This window comes from Oryza sativa, chromosome 6, assembly GCF_034140825.1.
Source record: "Oryza sativa Japonica Group chromosome 6, ASM3414082v1".
Classification (NCBI taxonomy): Eukaryota; Viridiplantae; Streptophyta; class Magnoliopsida; order Poales; family Poaceae; genus Oryza; species Oryza sativa.
The window spans coordinates 12,343,487-12,363,896 of NC_089040.1; the positions used below are offsets into that span (position 1 = coordinate 12,343,487).

Below are 20,410 nucleotides of genomic sequence, written 5' to 3' on the forward strand. Positions count from 1 at the left end.
TTTTTAAAACCTTTTCAATTAAAATTATTTCTTAAATGCAATTCCATTTATTAAAAATACTTCCTTAGCTCAAATAAATCCCAGAAAAATCTAGGAATTATAGAATTAAGCAAAGTATTTAATGAAATTTTATCTGGGCCCATTTTATATTGGAATTTATTAATTAAAATTAGATTTTCTTTTCAAGACTTTTAAAATTAATTCTAGAAATTCCATTTAAACAACAATTTATATATTTTGAATTTTCAGGGTGTGACAAACCTACCCCCCTTAAACAGAATCTCGTCCTCGAGATTCAGAAGAACTGGCGAACAGGTGCGGATGAGCTGACTTCAATTCATCTTCTCGTTCCCAAGTTGATTCTTCTTCCGAGTGATTACTCCACTGGACTTTGCAAAAACGGATAACTCGATTCCTGGTTCTTCTCTCACTTGTTTCCAGGATACGGATTGGTTTCTCCACATAAGTCAGATCCTCTTGGACTTCTATTTGTTCAAGATTAGCTTCTTCAGTAGGTACCCTTAAACACTTTTTCAATTGCGACACATGGAACACATTATGTACTCCTGCCAAAGATTGAGGTAACTCCAACTGATAAGCAACCTCTCCTCTTCTACTGACAATCTTATAAGGTCCCACAAAACGCGGTGCCAATTTTCCCTTGGTATGAAAACGATGAACTCCTCGAAGAGGCGTGACACAAAGATACACATAGTCTCCTTCTTCAAAACTCAAATCTCTACGGCGATTGTCGGCATAACTCTTATGTCGAGACTGAGCCACTCGCAATCTTTATTGAATGATCTTTACCTTTTCTTCTGCTTCCCTTAGGATATCCGTCCCAAAAACCTGACGTTCTCCCGTTTGATCCCACAAAAGCGGAGTGCGGCACTTTCGACCATACAGTGCTTCGTAAGGAGCCATCTGTAAACTAGTTTGATAACTGTTGTTGTATGAAAATTCTGCATAAGGTAGATTCTTATCCCAACTTCCACCAAAATCTAAAGCACAAGCTCTCAACATGTCTTCCAAAATCTGATTCACCCTTTCGGTTTGTCCGTCTGTCTGCGGATGATAAGCAGTGCTAAAGTTCAGCTTAGAACCCATCTCTTCCTGAAGTTTCTTCCAAAAATTTGAAGTAAACTGACTGCCTCGATCAGACACTATCTTCTTAGGGACGCCATGCAAACACACAATCCTTGCCATATACAATTCCGCCAAGCGACTTCCGGAATAGGTTGTCTTTACCGGAATAAAATGAGCCACTTTGGTAAGTCTGTCGACTATCACCCAAATAGAATCATGGCCTGATGACGTTCTGGGCAAACCAGTGATAAAATCCATACCTATTTCTTCCCATTTCCATTCAGGAATCTTCAAAGGCTGCAACAAACCGGCGGGTTTCTGATGTTCTGCCTTGACTCGCTGACAAACATCACATACTGCTACATATTCTGCGATTTCACGCTTCATACTTGCCCACCAAAATCTTTCCTTGAGATCCTGGTACATCTTAGTACTACCAGGGTGAATGGAGTATAAAGTATCATGAGCTTCTTTCAAAACTGCATCTTTTAGATCTTTGTTGTCAGGGACACAGATTCTCTCACCCAACCATACTGTTCCTTGCTCATCCTCCAAGAAACCAATAGCTTTTCCTCTTCTCATATTCTTCTTGATCTCTTGAATATCAGGATCATTAATTTGGGCTTCTCTAACTTGATCAATTAGAGTGGGCTTCGCTTCTAAGGCTGCAACGAAACCTCTTCTGACAATTCCCAAATTTAATCTTTCAAATTCCTTACATAATTCCAATGGCAACCGTCGTCCTTCTGTAGCATTGCAATGGCCTTTTCTGCTAAGAGCGTCTGCTACAACATTAGCCTTTCCCGGATGATAATGAATTCCCATGTCATAATCCTTAATTAATTCCAACCATCTCCGTTGTCTCATGTTCAGATCCGGCTGAGTAAAGATATACTTTAAACTCTTGTGATCGGTGTACACTTCTGTACGAGTACCGAAAAGATAATGACGCCAAATCTTCAATGCATGAACGACTGCAGCTAACTCAATATCATGGGTAGGGTAGTTCTTCTCATGCGGACGTAACTGTCGAGAGGCATAGGCAACCACCTTCCCATCTTGCATCAGAACACAACCTAACCCAAGTTTGGATGCATCACAATACACTTGAAAACCCTTCTTTGGATCAGGCAAAATCAAAATAGGAGCTGATATTAAGCGACTTTTCAATTCTTGAAAACTCTGTTCACATTCTTCCGACCACTTGTACTTCACATCTTTCTGAAGCAGTCGTGTCATGGGCTTAGCAATCTTGGAAAAATTCTCTATAAACCTCCGATAATATCCTGCAAGGCCTAGGAAACTGCGAATCTCTGAAACTGTCTTTGGTTGCTTCCAATTGGTTACGGATTCCACGTTACTAGGATCGACGGCAACTCCTCCGGCTGAGATGACGTGACCAAGGAATTTCACTTCGGACAACCAAAATTCACACTTGCTAAACTTAGCATACAGTTGATGTTCTCGTAGCTTCTCCAATGCAAGGCGAAGATGTTCCTCATGCTCTTCTTTGGTTCGAGAGTAGATAAGAATATCATCAATAAAGACCACCACGAACTTGTCTAAGTATTCCATAAACACCTTATTCATCAAGTTCATGAAGAAAGCAGGGGCATTGGTAAGTCCAAAAGACATAACAGTACATTCGAACAACCCATACCTAGTGGTAAAAGCTGTCTTAGGTATATCTTCCTCTTTGATTCTCAACTGATGATACCCTGATCGAAGATCTATCTTGGAGAAAACAGTGGCACCTTTAAGCTGATCAAACAAATCATCAATCCTGGGTAGTGGATACTTATTCTTGATAGTCACATCGTTTAGTGCACGATAGTCCACACACATTCTCTGAGTATGGTCTTTCTTTTCCACAAAGATAACCGGAGCTCCCCATGGTGATGAACTCGGTCTGATGTATCCTTTCTGTAGCAAATCATCTACTTGCCTCTTAACTTCTGCCAACTCATTGGCTGCCATTCGATAAGGTCTCTTATGGATCGGAGTTGTTCCTGGTACCAAATCTATTCTGAACTCTATATCCCTTTTAGGCGGCATACCAGGTAAATCATCTGGGAACACATCAGGATACTCCCGGACTATAGGAATCTCTTCCAAAGTTATCTGGTTCAGTCTTGACCTTAAAGACTCAGATGACAATGCATGAACAGTTACAACTCGACCATCAAAGCTGTTGAGAGTTACTTTTCTGTTGGCACAGTCTATCACACCTTTATGTCTGGCTAACCAGTCCATCCCTAGGATGACATCAAGGTCTTTGGATTTTAACAAGATAAGATTGGCCAGAAATGGTACTCCTTGAATTTCTATTCTGACAGAGGGGGCTACGTTGCAAAGAGAGTGCTTGATTACTTGGGGTATTAACCATCAAAGGACGTCTAAGATCTTCTACTTCCATCCCATGATTTCCCGCAAAACTCATAGATAAGAATGAATGTGTAGCACCAGAATCGAAAAGTACTGTTGCAGGAACTGAGTTAACAAGGAACGTACCCAAAATCACATCTGGAGCATCTTGAGCTTCTGCAGCAGCGACATGATTTACACGAGCCTTGGATGCTGGTACAGCAGAGTTATTCTGGGCAGGGACAACCTTCACGCGTCGGGGCTTCGGACACTTGTCAGCATAATGTCCTGGGTCTCCACAGTTGAAACACACCACGGGCTTGTTGCCTTGCTCCCTCTTGGCAGGTTGTTGCTGTGCTGGAGCTGCAACAGGACGTGGAGCTTGATTACGAATGTTGTTGCCAGCATTGTTGTTGAAGAACTGACGTTGCGGACGAACAACAGACGAAGAACCTCCCTGTGGCATGGACTGGGGTCCTAAAGTAAGACGCGGCTTCTGATTATTTCCCTGTTGTGTCTTGAATTGAGCAATCCGACGTTTCTTCTGCTCCATGCGATTGTACTTGTCCTCCTGACGAATAGCCTTATCCACTAATTTCTGGAAATCAGGGTAATCTCCAACCATGAGTGGGTAAGAAAGCTCATCATTAAGTCCTCCCAAAAACTTCTCCTGGCGCTCTTCATCATTGCGCACATCTTCCGGAGCATAACGAGCAAGACGATTGAACTCGTGCAGATACTCCGTAACAGAGCGAGATCCCTGGGAAAGCGACCTGAACTCCTTCTTCTTGAGAGACACTACTCCCGATGGTATATGCGTCTTCCGGAAAGCAGCGGTGAATTCAAGCCAAGTGATAGGTTCAGCAGTAGTCCTGTTAAGGCGGAAGTGATCCCACCATTCAGAGGCAGGGCCATGCAACTGATGTGATGCAAATGAGACCTTCTCCTGATCAGTACACTGAAGTAAATCCAACTTCTTCTCTATGGCATGCAGCCAATCACTAGCTTCAACAGGATTAGTGGTACTAGAGAAAACAGGCGGCCTCACACGAAGAAATTCTGCTAACTTGTTCTGTGGAGGTGCATGATTATTCCCTTGGTTTTGCTGATTCTGAAATTGCTGCATCATCATGTTCATAAGCTGTGTCTGTTGAGCAAGAACTTGGGCCAGAGTGGGATTCTCTCCATTGTTGTTGTTATTGGGGTTGTTGGGACCATTCCCATTGCTACGAGTGTTCACCATCTGGCATGGACAGGGCACAAGAAGAGAAAACGGGGGAAACTACTTAAGATAGAGAATTACTTTAACTTTTATTGCTCTTAACTGAGTTTCATTATTACAAACTAAAGACTCTCACACCACTAAACTCACCAACTTCCTAACACTCAAAAGCAAACAAACACATGCAATTACATCCCACCACTGATGTAAATCACATGCGAGACACACACAAGCAAACTTTAAGCAAGCAAACTAACACAACGATCTAAGACAACGACTTAACAAGTCACTCTAGTTCTTCCAAGCATCGGAGGTCAATTGAAGGCTCATCTTCATCATCTTGAGTTGCTACCCACTCAATCTTGGAATGGTTGCGCTTGGATTCTTCTTCTTCATCACTACTTATGATGATGACCGGAGGATCCGCTTGAGCTGGGGCAACTTCTTTCTCCACCACACGAACCTTTGGCGCCAGTTGATAGCGAGGGACAAATAAAGCTCTCTTCCTTGCGGTAAGACGAATCCTGGCCTTCTGCGGCGGTGCTTCTCCCTTCAATGCGGCTAATTCCTTCTCCAAACGATCCACCTTGTCTTCTAGCTTGCAAATCTTACCACGATTCCGATCTTCACGATCTTGAGCTGCTAACACAGTCTCCGCACGACTTTCATCCATAGCCCACAACATCTCAACCAAATGTTTCGTGGTAACATCATTCTCAATTCCTTCAGTCTCAAGGTAACTGCCACGGTCACTTCCCTGAGGTTGGCGAGGATGGTAGCGATACTCAGTGTCGGCCAATTGATCACTGTAGCGATCACGGAGCTCTCCTATGGCGATCCTTGCCACCTCCTGACATGCATGGATGTAGTTTCTTCCTCCAGCTTCAAACATCACTGAGGGGACCTCTTCACTATTGCTGTTCAAGGTGACTTTGACTCGGCACTTCTCTTCATGACGATCATGAGGAATCTGGGCATAAAAAGGGGCAGTCCCAAATCCAATGACAAAGGACATCGTGCGCAACTCCTGGACAAAACCCTCAACACCAAACAGGTACTCAGGCTTGTAACGCGGCATCTAAAGACAAGTGAAAGGAGGGAGTTAAGACCTTTATCCAATTAATAGCACAAGTTTTTGGATTAATTTGAATAAAGTTAGAAAATCAAAGTAAAAAGGGAAGTAAATAAAGTAAACCAAGCTTTGCGAAATAAATTAAAACATTTGGAAATGAGGTCACAAATTTTGTAATTTTGAATAACTGGTTTCAAAAGAAATGAAAGGAAATTATAAAATCAACATGCTAAATTTATTTTATTGCAGCAAGATTAAATAAAACAGTATTGTAAAACTTTTGCTGGTAAATGAGCCATTAGTACAGTAATAGATGTACAGTACTAATAACACTGGAATAAATTTTGAATGAGAACCATTAAAAGAGATTATGAAGTGCATGTGCCATTAGTTTGGTTTAATTAAAAGAGAAAGGGAGGAGAACAGTTCTACTTTTCCAATATTTTTCAGAGGGCTTCTATGGGTAACCATTTGGCATAACCTAGGGTCAAAGAGGCTCTGATACCAACTTGTCACGCCCGGAATTTCTATCCAAAATTCCAAACGCTTACATGTGTGTGAACCCTCGTCCAGGAATCAGCCGAGGCACACAATAACAAATTGATAATAGAGTACAAATATTACTCTAATTAATAAGCGAATAAAATGTCATTACAGAGGTAGATAGTTCCTCTCAATCAATAAAGTTCTAGCAGCGGAAATTAAATAAACGGCGCAGACGGCTCCACTCCACAGGCAGCTTGACCAAGGCTACACCTAATCCTCCACACCATCAGCCTCATTGTAGAACCCTTCCTCTGATGAATGATTGCAAGGTGAGTATATGACATACTCAGCAAGCCACGCAGCAAATATGCAAGTGCACAGGATAACAAAGGATGGCATAATAGGGTTTGCATTTGCAAAAGCAGCATTTAGCAAACATTTGAGAATTTAACCAAACAGTTAAGTAATAATTAAACAATATTAATCCAACACTATACAACATACCCTGTTGTATAGGCCCAACCATTCTGAACAACCACCCCGGCTGCACAGTTCTATCTCCAAACCAGGAATGTACCATTCCAAACCAGGAGCTAATCAAATTATTACCAGTTATAGCATCTTTTACTATGATGAGAGGTGTGAGACTAATCACGAAAGACATTGTTAGACCCGCCCATAACCGCGGGCACGGCTATTCGAATAGTTTTACTCTGGCCAGAGGTGTACCACTGTACCCACAAGACACAACCCCACATCATGTCACCATGTGCCTCAATACCACCACGGTACCTCGGAAAGGAGTTGTGACAATACCCCTCGCATAACACAATCCACTGCAGCGCACCTTCCTGGATCATAATCACCCCCTTATAAACAAGGCATGGACTCCCCAGCGACCCCCGTGGGCTTATCTCCGCCACTTCTCAGTCTGGTGCCCCGCAATGAACCATGCTATACAAAAGATAAAGCCGTTGCCCATGCTGGCTTGTGGTTGGCACGATAAATGTTTCACAACCGAAACTCGTGAACCGGTCCTTAATTGCCATGAGCACGACCATCAAAACCATGTGCTCACAACCCACCATTACCAGGTTTTAGTTGGCACATTAATTAATTAACTAATCACGATTGACCATCGTGAACTATCAATAAGCCATCATGAAATAATAGTGAGTCATTAGTTATCCCATAAGTGTACTAATGTTTCTAAGCAGGGCTAAGCAATTATATCTAATATCTAGTTGAACCAATATAAATAAAGCTCAACTAGTCAAATTAATATAACCCAAGGTATCAAGGAATAAGGTAATCAAGTACGAAAGGGCCATAACAAAGAATAGGTCAATTCCACCCAATGACATTCGAAAATAGATGCAATAGTTGAATAGAAACAATAGCTTTAAATAGGATCAACATGCTCAAAGGGTTGTTTGGGATCTGTGTGACTTGCCTTGCTGGCCTTGGAACTCTTCAAACTCTTCTTCTGCGAAAACGGACTCTCCGGAAACGACGGAATCTAAGCAGAAAAGAGCAAAATCACCAAAACAGCACATAAACAAGCATGAACAGTACATGTGGATATTTTTAATGTGTAGATCTCAATTTTAGAAAAATTTAGAGACTTGAACAAACTAAATCGGAGCTAAGGTGAATTAGTTATGAATTTTTAAAGATTAAATCGGATTAAAACACTTAAATCGGTTTAAATTGAATTATGACGCAATAATGAATTATTTTTGAAAAGGAAAAGAAGGATTATTGCGTCAGCGGGCTAGGGTTTGGGTGGACCGGCGCACGGGCGGCGGTTCACACGAACGGACGGCCGAGATCTAACCGATCCAAGATGGACGGCCGAGATCGATCGGGTCCACGGCGGTTCACGGCGGACGGCCTTGATGACGCCAGCGATGACGTCACCGACGACGGCGGCGGCTCGGCGGAGCGGACGGCTCGGGCGGCGCACGCTCACCGGCGAACGGCGGCGCTACGGCACGAACGGAGGACACCAACGGGAAGCGGACGGCACGGCGAACACACCGACGACCAAAACGACGGCGGAGAAGCAACGAACGGCGACGGCGACGAGAAGGAAGCGGCGGCTACCTTCGGGTTGTCGACGGCGACGAAGCTCCGGCGGGTTCCGACGGCTGCGAAGGGGCGGACGAGGATGGCGGCGACTTGGCGATGACGACGGCGGTCTTCCCGAGCGGCGGCGACAGCTGGAGCGACGGCGGAGCACGGCTGAAGCGGCGGCGGCGACGGCGAAGCTAGGGCACACGGCGCTAGAGCTCTTCCGGCGACGAGAGGCGAAGGCGAGAGCTGCGACGGGTAGAGGAGACACCGGGGGTCCTTTTAAAGGGGCTCGGAGGCGGCGGCGAAGGCCCACGGCGACGGCAACGGCGAAGGAAACCTTCGGCTTGGAGAGAGGGAAAACCGATCCGAATCGAACTCGTCTCCGACGCTTTCCAAAGCGATTTAACCAAAGATTCCAAAGGAGAAAAGGTAGAGGAGATCCCGGAGATCATTTCCCCTCTATTGATTCGGCCGGAGAAGGAAAGGAACGGCCGGATTGGAAGGAAACAGCGGCGGCGGCTCGGCGGCGGCGCGCTAGGGTTCCGGCCCGAGGAAGACGACGACCGACAAGCGGGACCCACCAGTCAGCGGCAGCGAGGGCGCGCGCGCGGCGGCTGACTGGGCCGGCTGGGCCGAGGAGAGAGAAGAGAGGTTTTGGGCCGACTTTCGGCCCAAAGCCAAAAGAAGACTCTTTAAAACCTTTTCAATTAAAATTATTTCTTAAATGCAATTCCATTTATTAAAAATACTTCCTTAGCTCAAATAAATCCCAGAAAAATCTAGGAATTATAGAATTAAGCAAAGTATTTAATGAAATTTTATCTGGGCCCATTTTATATTGGAATTTATTAATTAAAATTAGATTTTCTTTTCAAGACTTTTAAAATTAATTCTAGAAATTCCATTTAAACAACAATTTATATATTTTGAATTTTCAGGGTGTGACAAACCTACCCCCCTTAAACAGAATCTCGTCCTCGAGATTCAGAAGAACTGGCGAACAGGTGCGGATGAGCTGACTTCAATTCATCTTCTCGTTCCCAAGTTGATTCTTCTTCCGAGTGATTACTCCACTGGACTTTGCAAAAACGGATAACTCGATTCCTGGTTCTTCTCTCACTTGTTTCCAGGATACGGATTGGTTTCTCCACATAAGTCAGATCCTCTTGGACTTATATTTGTTCAAGATTAGCTTCTTCAGTAGGTACCCTTAAACACTTTTTCAATTGCGACACATGGAACACATTATGTACTCCTGCCAAAGATTGAGGTAACTCCAACTGATAAGCAACCTCTCCTCTTCTACTGACAATCTTATAAGGTCCCACAAAACGCGGTGCCAATTTTCCCTTGGTATGAAAACGATGAACTCCTCGAAGAGGCGTGACACGAAGATACACATAGTCTCCTTCTTCAAAACTCAAATCTCTACGGCGATTGTCGGCATAACTCTTATGTCGAGACTGAGCCACTCGCAATCTTTATTGAATGATCTTTACCTTTTCTTCTGCTTCCCTTAGGATATCCGTCCCAAAAACCTGACGTTCTCCCGTTTGATCCCACAAAAGCGGAGTGCGGCACTTTCGACCATACAGTGCTTCGTAAGGAGCCATCTGTAAACTAGTTTGATAACTGTTGTTGTATGAAAATTCTGCATAAGGTAGATTCTTATCCCAACTTCCACCAAAATCTAAAGCACAAGCTCTCAACATGTCTTCCAAAATCTGATTCACCCTTTCGGTTTGTCCGTCTGTCTGCGGATGATAAGCAGTGCTAAAGTTCAGCTTAGAACCCATCTCTTCCTGAAGTTTCTTCCAAAAATTTGAAGTAAACTGACTGCCTCGATCAGACACTATCTTCTTAGGGACGCCATGCAAACACACAATCCTTGCCATATACAATTCCGCCAAGCGACTTCCGGAATAGGTTGTCTTTACCGGAATAAAATGAGCCACTTTGGTAAGTCTGTCGACTATCACCCAAATAGAATCATGGCCTGATGACGTTCTGGGCAAACCAGTGATAAAATCCATACCTATTTCTTCCCATTTCCATTCAGGAATCTTCAAAGGCTGCAACAAACCGGCGGGTTTCTGATGTTCTGCCTTGACTCGCTGACAAACATCACATACTGCTACATATTCTGCGATTTCACGCTTCATACTTGCCCACCAAAATCTTTCCTTGAGATCCTGGTACATCTTAGTACTACCAGGGTGAATGGAGTATAAAGTATCATGAGCTTCTTTCAAAACTGCATCTTTTAGATCTTTGTTGTCAGGGACACAGATTCTCTCACCCAACCATACTGTTCCTTGCTCATCCTCCAAGAAACCAATAGCTTTTCCTCTTCTCATATTCTTCTTGATCTCTTGAATATCAGGATCATTAATTTGGGCTTCTCTAACTTGATCAATTAGAGTGGGCTTCGCTTCTAAGGCTGCAACGAAACCTCTTCTGACAATTCCCAAATTTAATCTTTCAAATTCCTTACATAATTCCAATGGCAACCGTCGTCCTTCTGTAGCATTGCAATGGCCTTTTCTGCTAAGAGCGTCTGCTACAACATTAGCCTTTCCCGGATGATAATGAATTCCCATGTCATAATCCTTAATTAATTCCAACCATCTCCGTTGTCTCATGTTCAGATCCGGCTGAGTAAAGATATACTTTAAACTCTTGTGATCGGTGTACACTTCTGTACGAGTACCGAAAAGATAATGACGCCAAATCTTCAATGCATGAACGACTGCAGCTAACTCAATATCATGGGTAGGGTAGTTCTTCTCATGCGGACGTAACTGTCGAGAGGCATAGGCAACCACCTTCCCATCTTGCATCAGAACACAACCTAACCCAAGTTTGGATGCATCACAATACACTTGAAAACCCTTCTTTGGATCAGGCAAAATCAAAATAGGAGCTGATATTAAGCGACTTTTCAATTCTTGAAAACTCTGTTCACATTCTTCCGACCACTTGTACTTCACATCTTTCTGAAGCAGTCGTGTCATGGGCTTAGCAATCTTGGAAAAATTCTCTATAAACCTCCGATAATATCCTGCAAGGCCTAGGAAACTGCGAATCTCTGAAACTGTCTTTGGTTGCTTCCAATTGGTTACGGATTCCACGTTACTAGGATCGACGGCAACTCCTCCGGCTGAGATGACGTGACCAAGGAATTTCACTTCGGACAACCAAAATTCACACTTGCTAAACTTAGCATACAGTTGATGTTCTCGTAGCTTCTCCAATGCAAGGCGAAGATGTTCCTCATGCTCTTCTTTGGTTCGAGAGTAGATAAGAATATCATCAATAAAGACCACCACGAACTTGTCTAAGTATTCCATAAACACCTTATTCATCAAGTTCATGAAGAAAGCAGGGGCATTGGTAAGTCCAAAAGACATAACAGTACATTCGAACAACCCATACCTAGTGGTAAAAGCTGTCTTAGGTATATCTTCCTCTTTGATTCTCAACTGATGATACCCTGATCGAAGATCTATCTTGGAGAAAACAGTGGCACCTTTAAGCTGATCAAACAAATCATCAATCCTGGGTAGTGGATACTTATTCTTGATAGTCACATCGTTTAGTGCACGATAGTCCACACACATTCTCTGAGTATGGTCTTTCTTTTCCACAAAGATAACCGGAGCTCCCCATGGTGATGAACTCGGTCTGATGTATCCTTTCTGTAGGAAATCATCTACTTGCCTCTTAACTTCTGCCAACTCATTGGCTGCCATTCGATAAGGTCTCTTATGGATCGGAGTTGTTCCTGGTACCAAATCTATTCTGAACTCTATATCCCTTTTAGGCGGCATACCAGGTAAATCATCTGGGAACACATCAGGATACTCCCGGACTATAGGAATCTCTTCCAAAGTTATCTGGTTCAGTCTTGACCTTAAAGACTCAGATGACAATGCATGAACAGTTACAACTCGACCATCAAAGCTGTTGAGAGTTACTTTTCTGTTGGCACAGTCTATCACACCTTTATGTCTGGCTAACCAGTCCATCCCTAGGATGACATCAAGGTCTTTGGATTTTAACAAGATAAGATTGGCCAGAAATGGTACTCCTTGAATTTCTATTCTGACAGAGGGGGCTACGTTGCAAAGAGAGTGCTTGATTACTTGGGGTATTAACCATCAAAGGACGTCTAAGATCTTCTACTTCCATCCCATGATTTCCCGCAAAACTCATAGATAAGAATGAATGTGTAGCACCAGAATCGAAAAGTACTGTTGCAGGAACTGAGTTAACAAGGAACGTACCCAAAATCACATCTGGAGCATCTTGAGCTTCTGCAGCAGCGACATGATTTACACGAGCCTTGGATGCTGGTACAGCAGAGTTATTCTGGGCAGGGACAACCTTCACGCGTCGGGGCTTCGGACACTTGTCAGCATAATGTCCTGGGTCTCCACAGTTGAAACACACCACGGGCTTGTTGCCTTGCTCCCTCTTGGCAGGTTGTTGCTGTGCTGGAGCTGCAACAGGACGTGGAGCTTGATTACGAATGTTGTTGCCAGCATTGTTGTTGAAGAACTGACGTTGCGGACGAACAACAGACGAAGAACCTCCCTGTGGCATGGACTGGGGTCCTAAAGTAAGACGCGGCTTCTGATTATTTCCCTGTTGTGTCTTGAATTGAGCAATCCGACGTTTCTTCTGCTCCATGCGATTGTACTTGTCCTCCTGACGAATAGCCTTATCCACTAATTTCTGGAAATCAGGGTAATCTCCAACCATGAGTGGGTAAGAAAGCTCATCATTAAGTCCTCCCAAAAACTTCTCCTGGCGCTCTTCATCATTGCGCACATCTTCCGGAGCATAACGAGCAAGACGATTGAACTCGTGCAGATACTCCGTAACAGAGCGAGATCCCTGGGAAAGCGACCTGAACTCCTTCTTCTTGAGAGACACTACTCCCGATGGTATATGCGTCTTCCGGAAAGCAGCGGTGAATTCAAGCCAAGTGATAGGTTCAGCAGTAGTCCTGTTAAGGCGGAAGTGATCCCACCATTCAGAGGCAGGGCCATGCAACTGATGTGATGCAAATGAGACCTTCTCCTGATCAGTACACTGAAGTAAATCCAACTTCTTCTCTATGGCATGCAGCCAATCACTAGCTTCAACAGGATTAGTGGTACTAGAGAAAACAGGCGGCCTCACACGAAGAAATTCTGCTAACTTGTTCTGTGGAGGTGCATGATTATTCCCTTGGTTTTGCTGATTCTGAAATTGCTGCATCATCATGTTCATAAGCTGTGTCTGTTGAGCAAGAACTTGGGCCAGAGTGGGATTCTCTCCATTGTTGTTGTTATTGGGGTTGTTGGGACCATTCCCATTGCTACGAGTGTTCACCATCTGGCATGGACAGGGCACAAGAAGAGAAAACGGGGGAAACTACTTAAGATAGAGAATTACTTTAACTTTTATTGCTCTTAACTGAGTTTCATTATTACAAACTAAAGACTCTCACACCACTAAACTCACCAACTTCCTAACACTCAAAAGCAAACAAACACATGCAATTACATCCCACCACTGATGTAAATCACATGCGAGACACACACAAGCAAACTTTAAGCAAGCAAACTAACACAACGATCTAAGACAACGACTTAACAAGTCACTCTAGTTCTTCCAAGCATCGGAGGTCAATTGAAGGCTCATCTTCATCATCTTGAGTTGCTACCCACTCAATCTTGGAATGGTTGCGCTTGGATTCTTCTTCTTCATCACTACTTATGATGATGACCGGAGGATCCGCTTGAGCTGGGGCAACTTCTTTCTCCACCACACGAACCTTTGGCGCCAGTTGATAGCGAGGGACAAATAAAGCTCTCTTCCTTGCGGTAAGACGAATCCTGGCCTTCTGCGGCGGTGCTTCTCCCTTCAATGCGGCTAATTCCTTCTCCAAACGATCCACCTTGTCTTCTAGCTTGCAAATCTTACCACGATTCCGATCTTCACGATCTTGAGCTGCTAACACAGTCTCCGCACGACTTTCATCCATAGCCCACAACATCTCAACCAAATGTTTCGTGGTAACATCATTCTCAATTCCTTCAGTCTCAAGGTAACTGCCACGGTCACTTCCCTGAGGTTGGCGAGGATGGTAGCGATACTCAGTGTCGGCCAATTGATCACTGTAGCGATCACGGAGCTCTCCTATGGCGATCCTTGCCACCTCCTGACATGCATGGATGTAGTTTCTTCCTCCAGCTTCAAACATCACTGAGGGGACCTCTTCACTATTGCTGTTCAAGGTGACTTTGACTCGGCACTTCTCTTCATGACGATCATGAGGAATCTGGGCATAAAAAGGGGCAGTCCCAAATCCAATGACAAAGGACATCGTGCGCAACTCCTGGACAAAACCCTCAACACCAAACAGGTACTCAGGCTTGTAACGCGGCATCTAAAGACAAGTGAAAGGAGGGAGTTAAGACCTTTATCCAATTAATAGCACAAGTTTTTGGATTAATTTGAATAAAGTTAGAAAATCAAAGTAAAAAGGGAAGTAAATAAAGTAAACCAAGCTTTGCGAAATAAATTAAAACATTTGGAAATGAGGTCACAAATTTTGTAATTTTGAATAACTGGTTTCAAAAGAAATGAAAGGAAATTATAAAATCAACATGCTAAATTTATTTTATTGCAGCAAGATTAAATAAAACAGTATTGTAAAACTTTTGCTGGTAAATGAGCCATTAGTACAGTAATAGATGTACAGTACTAATAACACTGGAATAAATTTTGAATGAGAACCATTAAAAGAGATTATGAAGTGCATGTGCCATTAGTTTGGTTTAATTAAAAGAGAAAGGGAGGAGAACAGTTCTACTTTTCCAATATTTTTCAGAGGGCTTCTATGGGTAACCATTTGGCATAACCTAGGGTCAAAGAGGCTCTGATACCAACTTGTCACGCCCGGAATTTCTATCCAAAATTCCAAACGCTTACATGTGTGTGAACCCTCGTCCAGGAATCAGCCGAGGCACACAATAACAAATTGATAATAGAGTACAAATATTACTCTAATTAATAAGCGAATAAAATGTCATTACAGAGGTAGATAGTTCCTCTCAATCAATAAAGTTCTAGCAGCGGAAATTAAATAAACGGCGCAGACGGCTCCACTCCACAGGCAGCTTGACCAAGGCTACACCTAATCCTCCACACCATCAGCCTCATTGTAGAACCCTTCCTCTGATGAATGATTGCAAGGTGAGTATATGACATACTCAGCAAGCCACGCAGCAAATATGCAAGTGCACAGGATAACAAAGGATGGCATAATAGGGTTTGCATTTGCAAAAGCAGCATTTAGCAAACATTTGAGAATTTAACCAAACAGTTAAGTAATAATTAAACAATATTAATCCAACACTATACAACATACCCTGTTGTATAGGCCCAACCATTCTGAACAACCACCCCGGCTGCACAGTTCTATCTCCAAACCAGGAATGTACCATTCCAAACCAGGAGCTAATCAAATTATTACCAGTTATAGCATCTTTTACTATGATGAGAGGTGTGAGACTAATCACGAAAGACATTGTTAGACCCGCCCATAACCGCGGGCACGGCTATTCGAATAGTTTTACTCTGGCCAGAGGTGTACCACTGTACCCACAAGACACAACCCCACATCATGTCACCATGTGCCTCAATACCACCACGGTACCTCGGAAAGGAGTTGTGACAATACCCCTCGCATAACACAATCCACTGCAGCGCACCTTCCTGGATCATAATCACCCCCTTATAAACAAGGCATGGACTCCCCAGCGACCCCCGTGGGCTTATCTCCGCCACTTCTCAGTCTGGTGCCCCGCAATGAACCATGCTATACAAAAGATAAAGCCGTTGCCCATGCTGGCTTGTGGTTGGCACGATAAATGTTTCACAACCGAAACTCGTGAACCGGTCCTTAATTGCCATGAGCACGACCATCAAAACCATGTGCTCACAACCCACCATTACCAGGTTTTAGTTGGCACATTAATTAATTAACTAATCACGATTGACCATCGTGAACTATCAATAAGCCATCATGAAATAATAGTGAGTCATTAGTTATCCCATAAGTGTACTAATGTTTCTAAGCAGGGCTAAGCAATTATATCTAATATCTAGTTGAACCAATATAAATAAAGCTCAACTAGTCAAATTAATATAACCCAAGGTATCAAGGAATAAGGTAATCAAGTACGAAAGGGCCATAACAAAGAATAGGTCAATTCCACCCAATGACATTCGAAAATAGATGCAATAGTTGAATAGAAACAATAGCTTTAAATAGGATCAACATGCTCAAAGGGTTGTTTGGGATCTGTGTGACTTGCCTTGCTGGCCTTGGAACTCTTCAAACTCTTCTTCTGCGAAAACGGACTCTCCGGAAACGACGGAATCTAAGCAGAAAAGAGCAAAATCACCAAAACAGCACATAAACAAGCATGAACAGTACATGTGGATATTTTTAATGTGTAGATCTCAATTTTAGAAAAATTTAGAGACTTGAACCAACTAAATCGGAGCTAAGGTGAATTAGTTATGAATTTTTAAAGATTAAATCGGATTAAAACACTTAAATCGGTTTAAATTGAATTATGACGCAATAATGAATTATTTTTGAAAAGGAAAAGAAGGATTATTGCGTCAGCGGGCTAGGGTTTGGGTGGACCGGCGCACGGGCGGCGGTTCACACGAACGGACGGCCGAGATCTAACCGATCCAAGATGGACGGCCGAGATCGATCGGGTCCACGGCGGTTCACGGCGGACGGCCTTGATGACGCCAGCGATGACGTCACCGACGACGGCGGCGGCTCGGCGGAGCGGACGGCTCGGGCGGCGCACGCTCACCGGCGAACGGCGGCGCTACGGCACGAACGGAGGACACCAACGGGAAGCGGACGGCATGGCGAACACACCGACGACCAAAACGACGGCGGAGAAGCAACGAACGGCGACGGCGACGAGAAGGAAGCGGCGGCTACCTTCGGGTTGTCGACGGCGACGAAGCTCCGGCGGGTTCCGACGGCTGCGAAGGGGCGGACGAGGACGGCGGCGACTTGGCGATGACGACGGCGGTCTTCCCGAGCGGCGGCGACAGCTGGAGCGACGGCGGAGCACGGCTGAAGCGGCGGCGGCGACGGCGAAGCTAGGGCACACGGCGCTAGAGCTCTTCCGGCGACGAGAGGCGAAGGCGAGAGCTGCGACGGGTAGAGGAGACACCGGGGGTCCTTTTAAAGGGGCTCGGAGGCGGCGGCGAAGGCCCACGGCGACGGCAACGGCGAAGGAAACCTTCGGCTTGGAGAGAGGGAAAACCGATCCGAATCGAACTCGTCTCCGACGCTTTCCAAAGCGATTTAACCAAAGATTCCAAAGGAGAAAAGGTAGAGGAGATCCCAGAGATCATTTCCCCTCTATTGATTCGGCCGGAGAAGGAAAGGAACGGCCGGATTGGAAGGAAACAGCGGCGGCGGCTCGGCGGCGGCGCGCTAGGGTTCCGGCCCGAGGAAGACGACGACCGACAAGCGGGACCCACCAGTCAGCGGCAGCGAGGGCGCGCGCGCGGCGGCTGACTGGGCCGGCTGGGCCGAGGAGAGAGAAGAGAGGTTTTGGGCCGACTTTCGGCCCAAAGCCAAAAGAAGACTTTTTAAAACCTTTTCAATTAAAATTATTTCTTAAATGCAATTCCATTTATTAAAAATACTTCCTTAGCTCAAATAAATCCCAGAAAAATCTAGGAATTATAGAATTAAGCAAAGTATTTAATGAAATTTTATCTGGGCCCATTTTATATTGGAATTTATTAATTAAAATTAGATTTTCTTTTCAAGACTTTTAAAATTAATTCTAGAAATTCCATTTAAACAACAATTTATATATTTTGAATTTTCAGGGTGTGACAGAAAGCCATTCCTTGGTCCAACAAATTATATCGTGGTCGACTTCAAGGATCTTTTCGACCTCTATAGGCTCCGAGCGGTGGACACAAGCCTCCTTAAGTGCTACTCCTTGTAAGTATTGTCGCCCAACTCAATCTGGTAATAACAATCGGTTTAACTTGCTTACAAGATCGTTTATCCTGTGTGTAGGTTAAGTTGGCAATGGTGTCAGAAGCATGCACCGGAAGTTGCCTTCCTTGATCCACAAGTGGTCACTGTCACAAATCTCCAAAATGACCGTCAAGGAATGGTCAACTACATCTACGACACCTTGTGGTCCCGCCGAGACAAGGAGTACATTATGTGCGCCTATAATCAATAGTAAGTGTGTTAGCTAAATATACACAACAGCATGACACATTCCTTGAGTACTTAATTAACTTTCACTATATTAATGCCGCAGTGCCCATTGGATCCTTCTGGTCATAACACCTAAGTGGAGTGCATGTCACTACCTGAACTCCAGAATTGATAAGAACGCATATGATTGGACCCCAATTCAACTAGCGATAGATGAAGCGCGGGCCCAATACGTGCAAAGAGGAGGCCTCAGGAAGACAGGACATGACACCCTCATCCACAAAAAAGACTTCCCGGTGAAGCAACAAATAGGTGACCAGTGCGGATTCCATGTATACCACAACATGCGCCTTCTGTATAGAGAAAAGGTGAAGACTTTGGCTGAGTTTGAGGTCGGTGGTCTCAATTGTGATAGACTAACTACATTTTAGTACTTATATATGATCGATCAACTAATCTGGAATTATGACAATGTAGGGCACAATAACCAAGTCTCTGCCTACCAGCTTTGAGGAGGTTCGCGAGGAGATAGCCAGCTTCATCCTCCGCGAAATAATTAACCCCAAAGGAATGTTTAGGCTTAAACTAAAATGATAAACAATGCTGAACTTTTATGTTTAGGAAATGATGAACACTTATTATGCAACTGTGATGATGTAACTGGATGTTTATATTTATGTATATATTTCATATGTTTATGTTAAGACTTGCTAAATAAATATTTGTTCCAATTAACTCGGTTTTGCAGGTGAAACATGATAAATATTTGAATGGATGTGAAATATGTGAATGGATGTGAAATATGAGATGGCTGTGAATGTGTGGTTGTGTGAAATATGTTGATGTCTGTGTATGTGAATGCATATGTATATGAATGGGTGATGCTGGGGAGCTGGGGATATTGGATATCTGTGTTTGTTTCTGTCATTTTTATAGCGGGCATGGCTAGCAAAGGCCTGAAGCTAGCCAAAAAACAAAATTTATTTTTTTTGTGTATTATAGTCATCTGTGACGGGCCATAACTAAATGCCCGAATGAGATGAGATCATCTGTGACGGGCTCTAGTTTATACCCGATTGAGATCAGTAGTCATCTGTGACGGGCTCTAGTTTAGGCCCGATTGAGGTCAGTAGTCATCTGTGACGGGCTATAGTTTAGGCCCGATTGAGGTCAGTAGTCACCTGTGACGGGCTATAGTTTAGGCCCGATTGAGATGAGTATCATCTGTGATGGGCTCTAGTTTAGGCCCGATAAAGGTTAGTAGTCATCTGTGACGGGCTCTAGTTGTGGCCCGATAGAGATAGGTCATCTGTGACGGGCTATAGTTTGACTGGTCGTCTGGGTCAAAGCTATTTTTGACGGGCTTTACTTAGGGCCCGATTGAGATATATTCATTCGTGACGGCTATTTGCCCGATTGAAATGACTCTTCACATCAGTGACTTCTAGCCTGTGACGGACGCTGTGCCCGATTGAGATGGGGCTTACCGCCCGATTGAGATGAGGGTTTCCGTTCTAGTGCACGGTTACATACTTGGAAGAACATGAAGCGCAGATCGATCGGACGAGAGCATCAACTGATCAGACAGTTGCGTCCGAAAACAACCACATTACTCGTTTCAACGGATGGTTCTAGAATCATATTACCCTCGGACAACACAAGTGAAATCCTGACGTGGTGTTCATATTGTCTTCCATGGGATGTTAACACTGGGAAAGGATCAGGGTTTACGATTCCGACAGGCCCTTCCGTTTCGGGCACTGGTGGAATTCGGAATTTCGCGAAATTTGGTGGAAAATCGGTAAATTCCGAACAAATTTTATAA

General features: G+C 44.0%; 1 pseudogene; it reads right to left on the minus strand.

Annotated features, from left to right (window-relative positions):
* Positions 1 to 315: 315 nt before the first annotated feature.
* LOC136356985 (uncharacterized) lies at positions 316 to 14,340 on the minus strand (annotated as a pseudogene).
* Positions 14,341 to 20,410: the final 6,070 nt, after the last annotated feature.